We start from the raw sequence: 15,130 nt of genomic DNA on the forward strand, positions 1-15,130 counted from the left end.
ACACACACACACACACACACACTGGTTGAGAATTTCTACAAATATGATAGAAGACAGCATCTAGATGTCCTCATCCATGGAATCCCATGTGAACCTGCTCGCAAAAACACTGGACCAGGAAGCAGCCGTTGCCTCTAGACGGGCACTTCATACCAATGGGTGTTTTAGAGCAAACCAGATCACTTTCTGAGCCTCACTTCCTAATCTTGACAGGTGGTTGTGAGGAGCCCAGGGCAGCTTTCTTTGGGCTTTGCCTTGATGCTGCCAGCCTGATGGCTGCTGGACTAGGTCACACCATTCAACCTGGTGTGGTGACATTAGATGCTTAGGTGTCTGAAGGATGACCACTTCTTGTCCACTTGTTGGTTGCCAGTTTCACGAAGGGAACCCCTAGGGGGAGTATTCTTGCTTAGAGCCACATTCCAACATTTTAAGATAGATCCTACAAGGGTAAAGAATAATCAGAAAGTAACACTTTCAACAGTGGGACATGTTTTGCCAGCTTGGAGCTTGGCCTCACTTGTGAAGTCTGAGACTCTGTCAGGCCTCTTCTCGGTGTAGAACTGGAAGCTATTTTTCCTTTGCATTCACAGCTTGCTGGACTTCTATGACATTTGTGGCATCAGAAGTATATCTGATTTTATTTTATTTTATTTTTCAGACTTTGGAGTATTTGTAGTATCTTAGGTATGGGCTCCATGTCTGAGTATTGTTTTCATCTATTTCATACAATGCATGTATATCTTACACATCAGCCTCAAGGTCATTTTACATAATTTTTAGTGTGCCTGCACTTTCACTGCAACTCATCCTATGAGGCCAGGTGAAGAATTGTCTTCCTGTGTTGTCATCTCAGCATTCATAATGTTTTGAATTTTGGAAACTTTCTGTTTTCAGCGAGTTGGCTTAGGAATGTTCAGCTCATATTAGGATCACATCTAGAGTCTAGTTAGAATTCAAATGATTTTTCTGCGAAAGCCCCAAAGTGTCAACTCCCAGAAATCTCATGTTCCAATAAGGAGGTAATGACAGCAGCTGACATCATAATCTACATGTCGTTTCAGGCACACAGCCAATAAGACATGTTTGCTCTTTGTACACCCAATCACACGTGTAGAAAACAACCATCTCCTTATGTCACCAGTGAAGGGTTTCATGCCATTGCCAAAGCCAACACAGACACAACATCTTTAAGTACAAATTGGTCAATCGATGACCTAGTGTTAGCCACTGTTCTGAGCATTTTGTTTGTTCATTTGTTTTTGGCTTTTGATATTATAATGGCATCATTTTATTCCATTCCTTCCCTTCAAATCCTTCCGTGTTATCCTGCTTCCCTTATTCTCTTTGAAATTCATGGCCTCTTAAAAAATTATTACACGTACATGTGTTCACATATATATACATATTCCTAATCATATAATGTAATATATAACAGTAGTAATATACACATATTACTAAGTACGTAATATAACCTGTTCAGTCTGTATAATGTTACCTGTATGTATGCATGTTCAGGGCTGACCACTTGGTGGGATAATTAGTTATTGTGCTCTTCCCTGGGGAGACTGTTTCTCCTCCTCTCAGCATTCCTTGGCTGTCCGCAGCTCTTGGTCTCAGGCTGAGGCTGCCTGAGCTGCCCCGTTCCATCTTAGCATGTCTCTCAGTGTCATCCTTGTTCAGGCTCTGCTTTGGTGGCCATACTGATGAGATTTCATGGGTGTAGCTCTGACATTCGTAGGAGACACAACCTCGCAGCAAACTCCCTGACCCTCTGGCTTACAATCTCTCTGTTTTTTCCTTTAATGATCCCTGAACCTTGCACATGCGAGTTGTGTGGCAGGTGTATCAGTTAGAACTGGGTTCACACCTCTGCATTTTGATTGGTTGTGGTTTTCTTTAATGGCCTTCATCTGTCGCAAAGAGAAGTTTCTTTGATGAGGAGTGTGTGGGTGTGTAAGGACAAGGTGTGTAAGGACAACTATTTAGAATCCATTCTCAGTGTTCTCAAATATCACCTGTAATAATTTTATCTTTAAAAATCTTACAGATGCATTTATGGATTCCAACTTTCCAACTTTTCACGATAGATACAAAAGAATCTTAAAAAAAAAAAAAGACCAACAACAAATAAACCCAGAAAACATTTGAAACATTCCCAGTTCCAACATGAACTTGACAGTTGTGCACACCAACAACAGCAAATGGTTTCATTCACAGGTAAAATGAATATTACAGCAGTTACGTTGGAGTTGGAGAGTTTAAGATTACGAGGCGGTCATAGCCGCTCTTCCCTGCATCACTCACTGTACTGGGGTGGCGAGGCTCATTTAGAAGGCAGCTTGAGAACTTCTGAAGATAAGCGCCATTATCTTCCTACAGCGTCCTGGGCTCCAAACCACTAATTTGTATTTATTTAAATGCAACTGATCAATTCAGGTGATGGTTTTAAAATGGAAACTGCACTATCTAGTCCTCTATAGACCTCAGTATTAGTCCCATATTGGGAGACCATGAAATTCCCTTGTATCGGTAACGCTAAGGACAAATAAACTAGAGCCTGACCAGTAGAACGGAGACAGTAATTTGATGTGCCCTGGAAACGTACACGGCTTTCCCTTCAATGATCCACATTACTTTTGAAATGCTGATATCATATGGAAGTACCCCATATCTTAGGGGTTGCTTTCGTTGACTCACGTTACAAAAGTGGCAGAGTCCTGCTTGCGATCCTGACAGCTTCCGTAGTTATATGGCTTATACCCTCGTGATCTTTAATAGCCATATTGTGAATTGGTATAGCAGTCCAAAAGTCTCCGTACCATTCCTGCCCCAACTCCCCTGGGCACAGTGTCTCCACGGTGTCTTTGTACTAAAGGAAGCTGTAATTTCTTCACTGATTTTTTTTTTCTCTAGCATATATTTCATCTTACCTCTAACTTCGGAAAATATTTTTACATATACTTGTGTGAGATATAAGAACCTGTAGGAGGCGAGAGGACAAAGAAACAAGAAACTAGGCAGAAATTATAGTGCTGAGAGCACCGAAAACGGCACATATGCACCAATGCAAATATCTGCTATGGTAACTGAAGTAGAGAACACAGCATGAATATGCAGCAGAGGGGAGAGACTAAGTATATCCTTTTGAGATCCTGGAGGACAGATTTGGAAGCTGCTCTTGCCAAGTGTGTGTTTGGGAAGCGCCTTCAGGGAAAGGCTTGCACAAGGGCTTCTTTGATGACTTGGTAGACGGTTGTCACAGTTAATGACTGCTTGGCATCCTAGAACACCTTTCCTGTGTAAGCTCCTATATTGAGGGCCCCACTTCCCCAGGGGAGAGGCCCGAGGCAGAATCCTGGAACTGAGCATCTCATTGGTGCACCAAGATACGAATTTGGGATCTGTGCTCCACCAAGAAAGAGGGAGATGGTGAGTTGAGAAGCAGTGGTGGGGCTGTGGGGGGGGGGAGTGGGGGTTGGGGGGTTGGGGGTGGGGGGTTGGAGGTGGCTCAGTTGGTGATGTGCCTGCTGCACAAGCACAAAGATTTGAGTTCCCATCACGGGAGACATTTGTCTGTGTCCCCCAGTGCTGCACTGAGGTTCAGAGATAAGCAGATCTTTACGGCTCACTAACTAGACAGCATTGTCAGTTGGTGAGTCTCAGGCCCCTTGTGGGACCATTTCTCAAAAGATAATATGGAAAGTCATTGAGTAAGATGCCTGATATCAACCGACCTCCCCATGCATATGCATACACATACACGGGCATATACCCACATGAACATATACATACACACTGCTGCCCCCCCCCAGTACATGTGATGCTTGGGTATCTCTGATAAACTCATAATGCAGAGTGGAACAGGGTCACTCAGGGTAGCTGGCAGTGTAATGGGGCCTTGCTCTCCTTCTTTGCTTCCCAGCCTGATTGTCTGTGTCTTTGGGAGTAGTCTGCAGCCATTAAGTTCTGGTTCTACGTGCAACTGGCTAACGCTGGGCTAGAGGGATGGCTCAGCGGTTAAGATCACTTGTTGCTCTCGCAGAGGACCTGGCTTCGGTCCCTGCGCCCACACGATGGCTCACGACCATCTGTAACTCCATTCTAGAGGTAAGGGGATGTGACTCCTGTCTCCTGGCCTCTGTGGGCACCAGTCACACACACGGTGCACATACATACGTACACACATGTAGGCAAAACACACATGAAATAGACGAACCTAAGAAAAGAAAACTGTCTAAAGCTGCCCTTACTATTTGCAATTAAATATCCAAATGAATACAAGTTATTCGGAAGCAGTACTTCCACCCAGGGCCTAGTGGGCACTTTGGATCGGACACTTCTGTTCATTATAGGAAGCCTCTGTTCCTGATTGGTACACACTAAATGCCAGCAGCAGACTCCAGGAATTGTGACAGTCAAGTAGCCTCATATATTTCTCATATACTCTCCAAATAAGGCCACCCAAGCCCCAGATGGGGACATACTGGTAAATCTTGCTCCCCTGGCAGCATAAGAGATAGTGCTCATCTTTCCAGCCTATCAGGAAGTCAGTTAGCCTCCAAGAGCACACGCTCACTGGAATTCTGGGTACCTGGATAGAAATGGGAAGTGAAAGCACCTGCATGTTTTGGGTGACAAAGACCAAAACATTTATTGCACTTTAAAAAAATGATTGTGACAGTACTCATAACATCATCATTGCATAAATTTTCTTGGTTTACAAACTCTGAGAGAAGAAGGCAACCTCTAAAATTCTAAGACAGTATGATCTGCTGAATATATGATGATGATGATGATGATGTAATTGTAACAACAGGGCTACATCATATTACACTTTATAAAAGCACTTAAAATATACCAAGTACCAAATGGAAAAGTCTAATTTTCCAATAATGATAGAGCTGTGTTAGATATATAGGCGTATTTTAATATAAGAAAAATATTAATTTTTCTCTCACTGGCAGAGTAGAAAGATTTTAAGTAAAGAAACAATAAAGAGGTTTTCCTGTAGGCGATACTAAGACTTGAAGGATAGCTTCTGAGTTAAATGACCAGAGCTGAGGTCAGTGGAGGCTGCTGGAGCTGCTGAACAGCATGACAAGCCCAGCGGAGCGTTCAGATGAAAGGAAGGGAACCGAACAAAGAGGAGAAGAGGGCCACTCTAAACACAGACTGTGGGGAATTTAGACTTTAAAAGAGAAATTAGCAGTTGTCAGTGCATTCAGAATGTCATACCCATGCTTTTAAAAAAAGGTCTATATAGTATTTTTTTTTTACCACAATGGATTATTTTAAGAAGTCAGTGAATATCTGACACCACAGAACAGGAAGTAAGTTGAGCAGGGATGTTGGTCATGTGACAGCCTGGATCCCTCTTGCCTGTTCTTCATCTCTCTAAATGTTCTTTTCCTTGTGTCTTCCATGGATGGCCTTTTCCATGTAATTTCATAGTGAATCCCTCTGTCCTGTTGATTCAGGGCTTGGCCAGTGATCTGGAACAGTGGGATATTAGTAGATGTGAAACAAGCCGAGGCTTAAACTATGGAGTTGCATGAGACCGACGGAACCAAATGTGCAGCTCGGAGAAGACCTCTCACATAAGGATGTGTGATTGGCGACCCTCCCTATCAATGCTTAAGGTTGAAAAGCAAATGGTCACCGCTTTGCTATGCAGTGTTATTCTTTCAAAGATGAATTGGGGCGGTTTCTGTAAGCCAAATTGAAACACTAAAGTGAGCTTATGCAGTAGAAGAAGCCCACAGTGTGGCATGGCCATCTTGGAAGTAGCTGTGTCTCCTCTGATTAGATTGGGAGCCTATGCCACAAGCAGTGAGCATCCGTGCCTGGGACTTTAAACTGTATCAAAAGGTCATGACTAGGGCTGGATGGTTCAGTGGTACAGAACACTCATCCTGCTTGCAGAGGACCCGGATTTGATTCTCAGCACTGACGTGGCAGTTTACAACCATCCATAACTCGAGTTTGCCGGGGAATCCGGCATCTTCTTTTGACCTCTGTGGATACCAGGGATGCACATGGTCACAGACATGCTTGCAAGTGAAATACTCACACACATTAAAAATATGTAAAAAAAAAAAAAACCAGATATGGAAGGGGAGGTGATCATACATGGCACCTAACCCCATCCTGCTGAGGTATTAGCTATTTACAGTCCCTGTTACACGGATAGCCATGGCTAAACACAGTAGTCACAAAACAAAACAAAAAGACATGACTGTGGGGAAAGGATTTCTAGAGAAGAGAATTGTCACGGGTGAGAGTTATTAGAATTCATTATTTGTGAATGTATACAATTATCAAAACCAAAAATTGAATTAATAAGAAGGACCTTTGTGAGAGAAATACTATCTCCCTCTAAGGCATATTTGTTACTGAAGATAGTAAGTTTCTTTGTTTCTAAAAAAACACACAAATTTTAGAACATCCTATGTAGACATACTGGCTATATCGATGAGGTATTATATAATTTAATTTGACATTTAAGATTTTTAAGTAATATATTATTTATTTAATTCACTTTACATCCTGGTCACAGCCCTTCCCCCATCTCCTCTGCGTCCCACCCTCCCTCCCCTATCCCCCCCTGCCCTACTCCTTGGAAAAGGTGAGTCCCCCTACCTACCCACCCCTGCTCATCAAGACGCATCAGGACCGAATTTAACCTCTTCCCCTGTGGCCTGGCAAAGCAATCCCCTCAGGGGGAAGTGACTGAAAAGCAGTCAACAGAGTCCATGCCAGAGATAGCCATCTTTCCCCCCCTCATTAGTGGACCCACATGAAGCCTGAGCTGCCCACCGGCCACATCTATGTGGAGGACCTAGGTCCAGCCCATGCATGATCTTTAGTTGGTGCTTCAGGCTCCACAGGCCGCTCTGTTGGTGGTCCCGTGGAGCTCCTGTCATCCCCATGTCCCTTTGTCCCTCCCTCCACTCCTCCACCAGACTCTCCATGCTTTGCCCAATGTTTGGCCATGAGTCTCAGCATCCACTGATTGGATAAAGAAAATGTAGTTCATTTACACAATGGAGTACTACTCAGCCATTAAAAATATTGAAATCATGAAATTTGAAGGCAAATGGGTGGAACTGGAAAAAGGCTGTCCTGAGTGAGGAAACCTAGACTCAGAAAGACACACTGGTAAGTAATATATGGTATCGTGCAAAACCAAAACATTAATAGTTATGCTGTCTCAGTGTTGGCATTAAACATGTATTTACGTCTTAGTTTATGTACTGGGGATATTTTGCCATGCTACCCAAAATTATTATAAACCAATTCATAAATCCTTTTTTAAAATAAAAAGCATGTAGTTATGTATTAGATAATTGATTTCATTTCAGCCATAACTCTATACTGTGTGAAGATTGCACAGCCGGGAATATAGGGTCTGATCCTTCATCACCCATGCATTTATTGAACACTTCCTGGAGACAGATGTTCGGCTGGGTGCTTGCTTCGCGAAAGAGCCATCCATTGGGATGAGGCAATGATGATTGATAGGGGTTGTATTTTCTTTCTTTCACTGTCATATCTTTGTTTCTCCATCTCTCATTTTATTCGCAATAATATCCTGTTTTGGGCGAGATGCTACGAACAGCATGAGATATGGAAGAGGCTGATTTTTACAGATTTGACATTTGACCTCCGACCTCCCAGTGCCCCAGTTATTAGTATGGACCATCCCATGGACAACACAATGAAATGCTGTCTGTCTCTATGTCCAGAGAGTCTGCCGAGTCTCTGTGGTGCAGACTCTAGGTTCCGAACATCATTGTATATGAGAGACAATCCCTTCCCTATAGTTGCACCAGCAGAAGGAGTGACACCCAGGAGCGCATGACGGACAGCAGCCGTGTGAAGACGAGACATCTGGGTCAAGCTGTACTTTATCCTTGGTCTTCTATACTGCAGGTGGTGTCTGCTGAGAACTACAAAACCTCATAAAAGGATTCGTGTAAGCCCTCTACAGCATGCGACCCAGCCAAACTTTCTATAGACCCATGGCTGGGTCCCTGGGATGACATGGCCACTCTCTGTGTTCCTGTATGGCAAAGGACAAGTCTACTAAGGGGACGACCATTTGTTCTATCCAACAACTGGCCATGAGCTATGCCCCTTTTTTAAAAAAATTAGAGCATTCACTAAAAACAAAAAACAAAAAATCAACCCCTCCCCAAAAAAACCCCCAAATAAGCCCATTAGTGAAAATTCCCTCATCTATCCCTTTAGGAAGTATGTGTACAGGGTGATAAATATGGATCTATTTGCGTTTTCTACATGTGGACATCCAGTTGGACCAGCACCATTTGTTGAAGACGCTGCCTTTTTTCCATTGTATGGTTTTGGCTTCTTTGTCAAAAATGAAATGTTCATAGGTGTGTGGATTTATTTCTGGGTCTGCAATTTGATTCCATTAATCAACCAGCCTATGTCTATGCCAGTACCATGCTGTTTTTATTACTGCTGCTCTGTAGTACAATTTGAGATAAGGGATGGAGATTCCTCCGGAAGATCTTTTATTGTGTAGGATTGTTTTAGCTATTCTGGGTTTTTTGTTTTTCCATATAAAGTTGAGAATTGACCTTTCAAGGTCTGTAAAAAAATTGTGTAGGTACTTTGAGAGACATTGCATCCTAAGTGAGGTAACCCAGACCCAGAAAGACATGCATGGTATATACTCACTTATAAGTGGATATTAGACCTTGGACATAGATGTCCTCTGAGAGAATCTACCCAGAGTGGGATCAGGACTGATACTGGGACTCTATGCTGAACTCTGGATAGAGCGCTGAGAGTTGTAGGGAAGAGTGGGGGGGGATGTTGAAGGTCCAGGAGGGAGCAGGAGACCATCAAGGCCTGCGGATCCCGGATCCCGACAAAAGGGGGCCTGCACCAGCCAAGGACAATGCATGCAGAGAACCAACCTCCCCCCCCCATTCAGATGTAACTGATGGAATGCTGATTCTCCACGTGGGGGGAGGGGGGACTGCTGCTGAATCTCTGACATGCACTCTGGTGCCCATGATTTGGTCACTGTCCCTTGGCAAGACAGACTAGCGGGCACACAGAGGAAGGGAATGCAGCCTATCCTGGTGAGACCTAATAGGCTGTTGCTAGACAGTTGAGTTAGGAGGGCCCCATCTCTTTCTTCCTATTCCCCTCCCCTAGACCTGTGACAGAAGGGGACCTCCTCCCCCACCGTATGACCATAGCCTTGATCAGGTCCTTTCCAGACAGCCTGCTTCCCCTTCCTCTGTGTGCCTGCCGCGCCTCCCAAACAAGGGGAATAGATCAAATCGGGGGCACCAGAGTTCATGTCAGAGGCGGTCTTTGCTCTCCCCCACATGGAGAATGAGCTGTCCATTCACTAAGTCTGAACAGGGGTGGGGGTGGGGGTCTAGGTTTACTCCATGCATTGTCCTTGATTGGTGCAACAGTTTGTTCAGGCCCCCCTGGGTCCAGATCTGCCAGCCTCGATAGTCTCCTTGTGGGGCTCCTAAACACTCTGGGTCCTTGCCTCCCCCGATTCTTCCGTGTGATCTTCTTACTTCAGCCTGCTAAGTAGCTGAGGTCACAGGCCTGCACCACCAACCCTTGCCATCGGGAAACCTGTGTCTCAAACTATGGGCCGAAAAGATCACTTCGTCTTCTTCGTGTTGCCTTTTGCCAGGTATGTGGTCACAGTGACAAGACAGTGGGACACAATGTGACAAGAGAAAGGTACGTGGGCTCATTTAAAATGTTTTATGTGACTCAGTGATTCTGAGCAAGGACATGCTGGCCATTACACTTAGAGTTTGATGCTATGTCAAGGGCTTTTGCAAAAAGGAACCAGGCCTAGTCAAGGCCCATTGGCAAGGACACTAAGGCAAGGACATTGGCAAGGACACCCTTAAATAGCTGTTCTGATGGGCCAAGGAAAATTTCAAGGTCTTTGAAGATAGTTGATGCTTCTGATGTTTTGATCTTGATTGAGTAGAGTTGTATTTTGCTATTTTAATGTGTGAATTCCAGGTCTGCTCCCTACACTCTTAATTTTAGTCCATGAAACTTGCAGTCCCCAATCTGTGGTTCTGTGGCTTTTAATCCTATCCAGCCATAGGTCAGTCTTAGTTAAATTTAAAGTATCTACCAAGAAAGGCTGTGTAAAATATCTTACATAACACAAATCTGGGAATTTAACATATCATTAAGCAGAGATGGAAGCTCCATGCTGATTTGGGGGCTTCATAGGGGGAAGAACATGGGGTCTCAGCAGAGTGAGAGAAGTCAGACGTGGTGAACTGGTCACTGTAAATGAGACGAGGCCACTGTGTTTGCCGGCTGGAGCTCGTGAAAGTGAGGGTTCTGTTGTCCCAGAATTCTGGGTAAGGGGCCTTATTCTTTCGATATTTATGTTCTTAGGACTTCTCTTAGGTTCCTGAGAGATAATTCTGGGTTATAAGAGATAGATCCACACGCTTAAATAAGCCTTTTAAAGTAAATGCCAGCAGAAGCTTCTAGCCTTCTGAGGAAGGATTCATTTCCAACAAATACCTCAGTAATGGAGAGTCAAAGGAACAGAGGAACTTGCGTGTTCTGGAAGCCAAGCGTGGAGAAAGGAACAGACTGGTCCTGACTGGAGGAACTTAGGCCTTGAGTTCAGATTCTTCTCTGGCCTCTTTAGGGACCTCGGTGCCCCTTCCCTCACACTGTGTGTAGCAGGAGTTCTCTCAGTCCAGTAGTCACCTAAAAGAAGGTCAAAACCTTCATCGGTGGCTTGCTTCAGGGGACAGGAGTAGCAGAAAGCCACGTTAACTTCCTGCTCTTGTGGTTTCCTTAGAGTGTCAGTGTGTCCCAGCCCATCTGTTCACTCTTGCTTTAACGGACTCCCAGCTTTGTTCATCTTTTCTGTGCCCTCAGCTCAAGCTTGTCTTGGTGGAAACTTCCTGAAGACCACGTGGGTAGCCTGGAGCTGTAAGTCCAGTGTCGAGGATACAATGGGACACCGAAGACTGATACCTGGGGCCCTAGGGATCACCAGAGCTGACCCCAGAGTAGCCAAACTGTCAACTGAGTGACCCGGAGGAAGAGAAACTTCGGACTGGCTCTGGGTGGGTAGTGTGTGGGATGCGCCTGCAACCCCAGGTTCACAACTGTCCCCCATGGGATAGAAGGTAATCTAGGCTGTCAGTGGGATGCAAAGGACTGTCACAGCCAAAAGAGGTGGGAGAGCTGGGAAGGGTCTCTGGGGACTGCCTGGAGCACAACTCTATTCTTCAAGGTCAAGGGGAGGCTTGCAGGAACCCCCAGCTAGAGGGGCACTTTTATTCTTCTTCTTCTTCTTCTTCTTCTTCTTCTTCTTCTTCTTCTTCTTCTTCTTCTTCTTCTTCTTCTTCTTCCTCTTCTTCTTTTTCTTCCTCCTCCTCTTCCTCTTTCTCCTCTTCCTCCTCCTCTTCCTCTTCCCCTGCTCTTCTGCTTCCTCCTCCTCTTCCTCCTCCTTCTCCTCCCCTTCTTCTACAGCATTTTGAAGACTGAACAACGTCATCATGTAAAAGCATACTCAGCCACAGTCCCTCTGTGTCTCTTCCTGCTAACAGGGTGAAGAGTGGAGGAGGTACAGAGAAGATGGCAGGCTTGAAAAGCCAGACTTCCCTTTCCACTCTCTACTCCCACAGCTGCAGCACCCAGCTGTGGGTCAGAAAAGATACTGGGCACTAGGTTGGGTGTATTTAACTATCACAGGACCAGGCACCCAAAGAGTGGAAGCATGATATGTGTGTTACAGAAGGAAACCGCAGGAGCCTGTGACTCAGGGGGAGAAACTCCTCGTGTGAAGGACTGTAAGAAATTTATCCTGGCACAGATTACCCACACAGAATGAAGTATAATGGGGCAGAGAAATAAAAGCAAAGCTGTATTTGGATAACATCTAAAGTCCTGTTTGTTCAACAAACTGGTCACAGCAAGAAGGCGTGACTGAATTAGACTCCTGTTGTCCCTGCCTAGGGGCATAGAAAGGACTCACACAGCAGAGAGGCTAGAGAAACCAGTGCAGCAAGGACAGGGGCTTTTGGCTGTGTGGGCTGCCCGAGGCACTTGCTTAAGGCTGTGTTCAGGGACCCTCTCATTCTAAGTTTGGGGAAACGTGGCAGCACAGAGCTCTCTGCTTCATTTCTGGTGGAAGTGCCAAGTGTGGCCAGTCTAGAAGAGAAGGGGCCTGTGATGCTGCCCTGGCGGCTGCCCTGCCCTGGAGGTCAGCCGTGTGAGTGAAGATGTCAGGCGGAAGCGCCAGGATGTGAAGAGGCAGAGGAGGGTCCTTGTGCCCCTGCCCTTGAGCTTGATGAATTTCCTGAGGCCCAAATGCCAGTATCTCATTCAATCCTAATCATCCTTGGATCATTCATTAGCCATTCACTAATTCAATTGCTCCACCCTTATCTAGGGGCAGGGGTTCCATGATCCACAGTGGAACCTTAAAACTATGGGTTACTACACAATCACACACACACACACATATGTATACATATATTTTTACAAATATACATATATTCATATATGTATATTTATATGTCTATATCTACTTTCCCTATCTGTATCCTATGGACAAATTTTATTTTTAAAATTATGTACAACAAGAGACTAAAAATACCGAACAAAGTACAGTAACTATATTATATAATAAGTTATTTATCACTCATGAGTCATCCCCCCTTTTTATGTTTTCAAGTGTGTGGGTTACTGTGGGCAGCTGAAACCTTGAGAGTAAGTTGTTGTTAAGTGTAGGCCAGAGTTGACCATGGGACTCTAATGCTAGAAAATGAAACAGGTCAAAACGACAAAGAAGTGACATATAAAACTCATTGGAGACGATCTGAGAGTTGAGGGCTAGGGGAAGGTGTGAGAACCCCGTGGGCACACACATGCTTGCACACACACACACACACACACACACACACACACACACACACACACACTCTTCAGGTAAGGATCTAAACTGATGCCACATTTTGGTAGCACATTGTTAAATCTGTGGTGATGAATAAGCTAGTAATGTCAACCCTGAAATTCATTCCACTTCACCTTTACCTGCAATTATATTTGTATGATTCTACAAAATTATTAAGTACAAAAGTGGTCCCAACATCATAGTTTATGATGACAACACCAGCAAAACCAAGTAAGCCCGAATGTTTCACTAGGACGTTAACAGCGGTTATTCCACTAAGGAGAATAAACTGACATGGCATGGTGGCCCATTTTGTGATTCCAGCACTTGGCAGAGGGAGGCAGGGAATCAGGAGTTCAAGGCCACCTTCAGCTACAGGGATAGTTTGGGGTTACCCTGGACTATATGAGACCCCATCTCAAACAATCCAAACCAAGAGTCTGTAGATAGGGCGCAGCAGTTTAGATCGCTTGTTGCTTTATAAATGACCTGTGTTCATGGAGGCTCACAACTACCCATTCATTCCTGTTCTAGGGAATCTTATGCCCCCTTCTGACCTCTGAGGGCGCCCACACATGGTATACATATATGTATCCAGGCAAAACATTCATATGTTTACAATTAATAAGCAAATCTAAAAATTAAAACAACAACAGCAGCAAGAGAGGAATAAGGCAGACAGAGTTTATTTTAAATACGAAGCTGAGTAAATATGTTAAACAAGATATACTGTATCGGACAATATGAATAAAATATTTCTATTCATGAGTGAGATTTTAAAACTGTGACTAAAGCATTTATATGCAAAGAACATTCTGGAAGGATTACCCTGCCCCAATCACTGAACATATTTCCTTTGCAAAGTGTGAATGAGAACCTGGAGGATTCACTTTCCACAAGTGCATGCTGGGAATTAAGCAAAGCCTGCGGGGTAAGTCTCAGATGCAGAGATTTCATCAGTATCAGAGACCAGAAAAGTGGAAATAGAGGTAAAATACTTCAGGCGAGCTCAGTCTTGGGGCGGGGGTGGGGGTGAGGGGAATGGAGTCACAACTACAAGGACAAGACAGTGGGGAACTCAGGGCCAGCGATGGCGAGTGGAAAGGCAGCAGAAGAAAGCTGAGGGTGGCTTCTCTCCCCACAGTTTGCTATAAGGGTGCTGCTATTAGCAAAGAAGTTAAGGAGGGAAAAAGAGGAAAATGCCTGGCCCAGGATGGGTTGTAGGGCTTGGAAAGCCAGTGTATGTCTGCATCCACGGTAAGTAAAGTGGGAAGTCATTCCTCTCTGATAGAGACTCTGCGTTTAAAGATAACATGTGGGTGGCTGTGCATTGGAAGTAGGGCACAACCCCTAGCTGTCATTAGTAACTTTAAAATGGCAAAACAAACAGTGAACAAACAAACAGACAAACAAAAATCCCTGAAGAGACTAGTGACCTTGTTACTAGTGACGAGGTGGCCTTGTTAATGTCCAGGAATGCAACAAAGCACCTCTCAAAAACATGTAACTAATGAAATGATGAAATTCCTTACGATGTCTCCTCTTCCCTCTCTGTCTTCTTGTCAATGCTGAGAACTGAACTTTGGCCTTGCGAGTGCTGAGCAACCATTTCTTTTGAGGAGGGAAAAAAATGAAGGTGATAAAAGATGAGAATTTATGGTGAGTTATACCTCTTGGTTAAAAGAAAACAAAGAATGTCTTACTCTTTTACTTATCTTTTTAGTTACGGATTTAAAAGCGGTGGCCCCCAAGCCTAGAGAGATGCAGCAGAGGTCGGGGAAGACGGCAGATTACGTCAGTCTGAGCTCTATTTCTTAGACACGAGACACTGAGAGCTTAGCTGACCTTGAAGCGACACCCCTGTAGTGATGCCAGAAGTAAGGCTGCAATAACACGCCCACTATGTTGACACTGTGATGCCACAGTGGAGCTGATGGAGACCAGAGGCGGGATGCTTAGCATCAGCATCTTCACCACAAGTGGAACCTTACTGACATGTGGCACAGAAATAAGCATATGATATATTTAAGTCAGTTTAAAGTTTTTCTTCACAGTAAAACTCAGTTTGGGGAGAGTGTTTAAATTCTGTCTATATACCTGCATGAATTCTTGTCACCACCCTGTGTGGCTGAGAAGCATGTTAATGTCTTGACACCTTCAAACCACCCATGGGTTCAC

The sequence above is a fragment of the Acomys minous genome, assembly GCF_964271855.1.
Source record: "Acomys minous genome assembly, chromosome: 3".
In the NCBI taxonomy this organism is placed as follows: Eukaryota; Metazoa; Chordata; class Mammalia; order Rodentia; family Muridae; genus Acomys; species Acomys minous.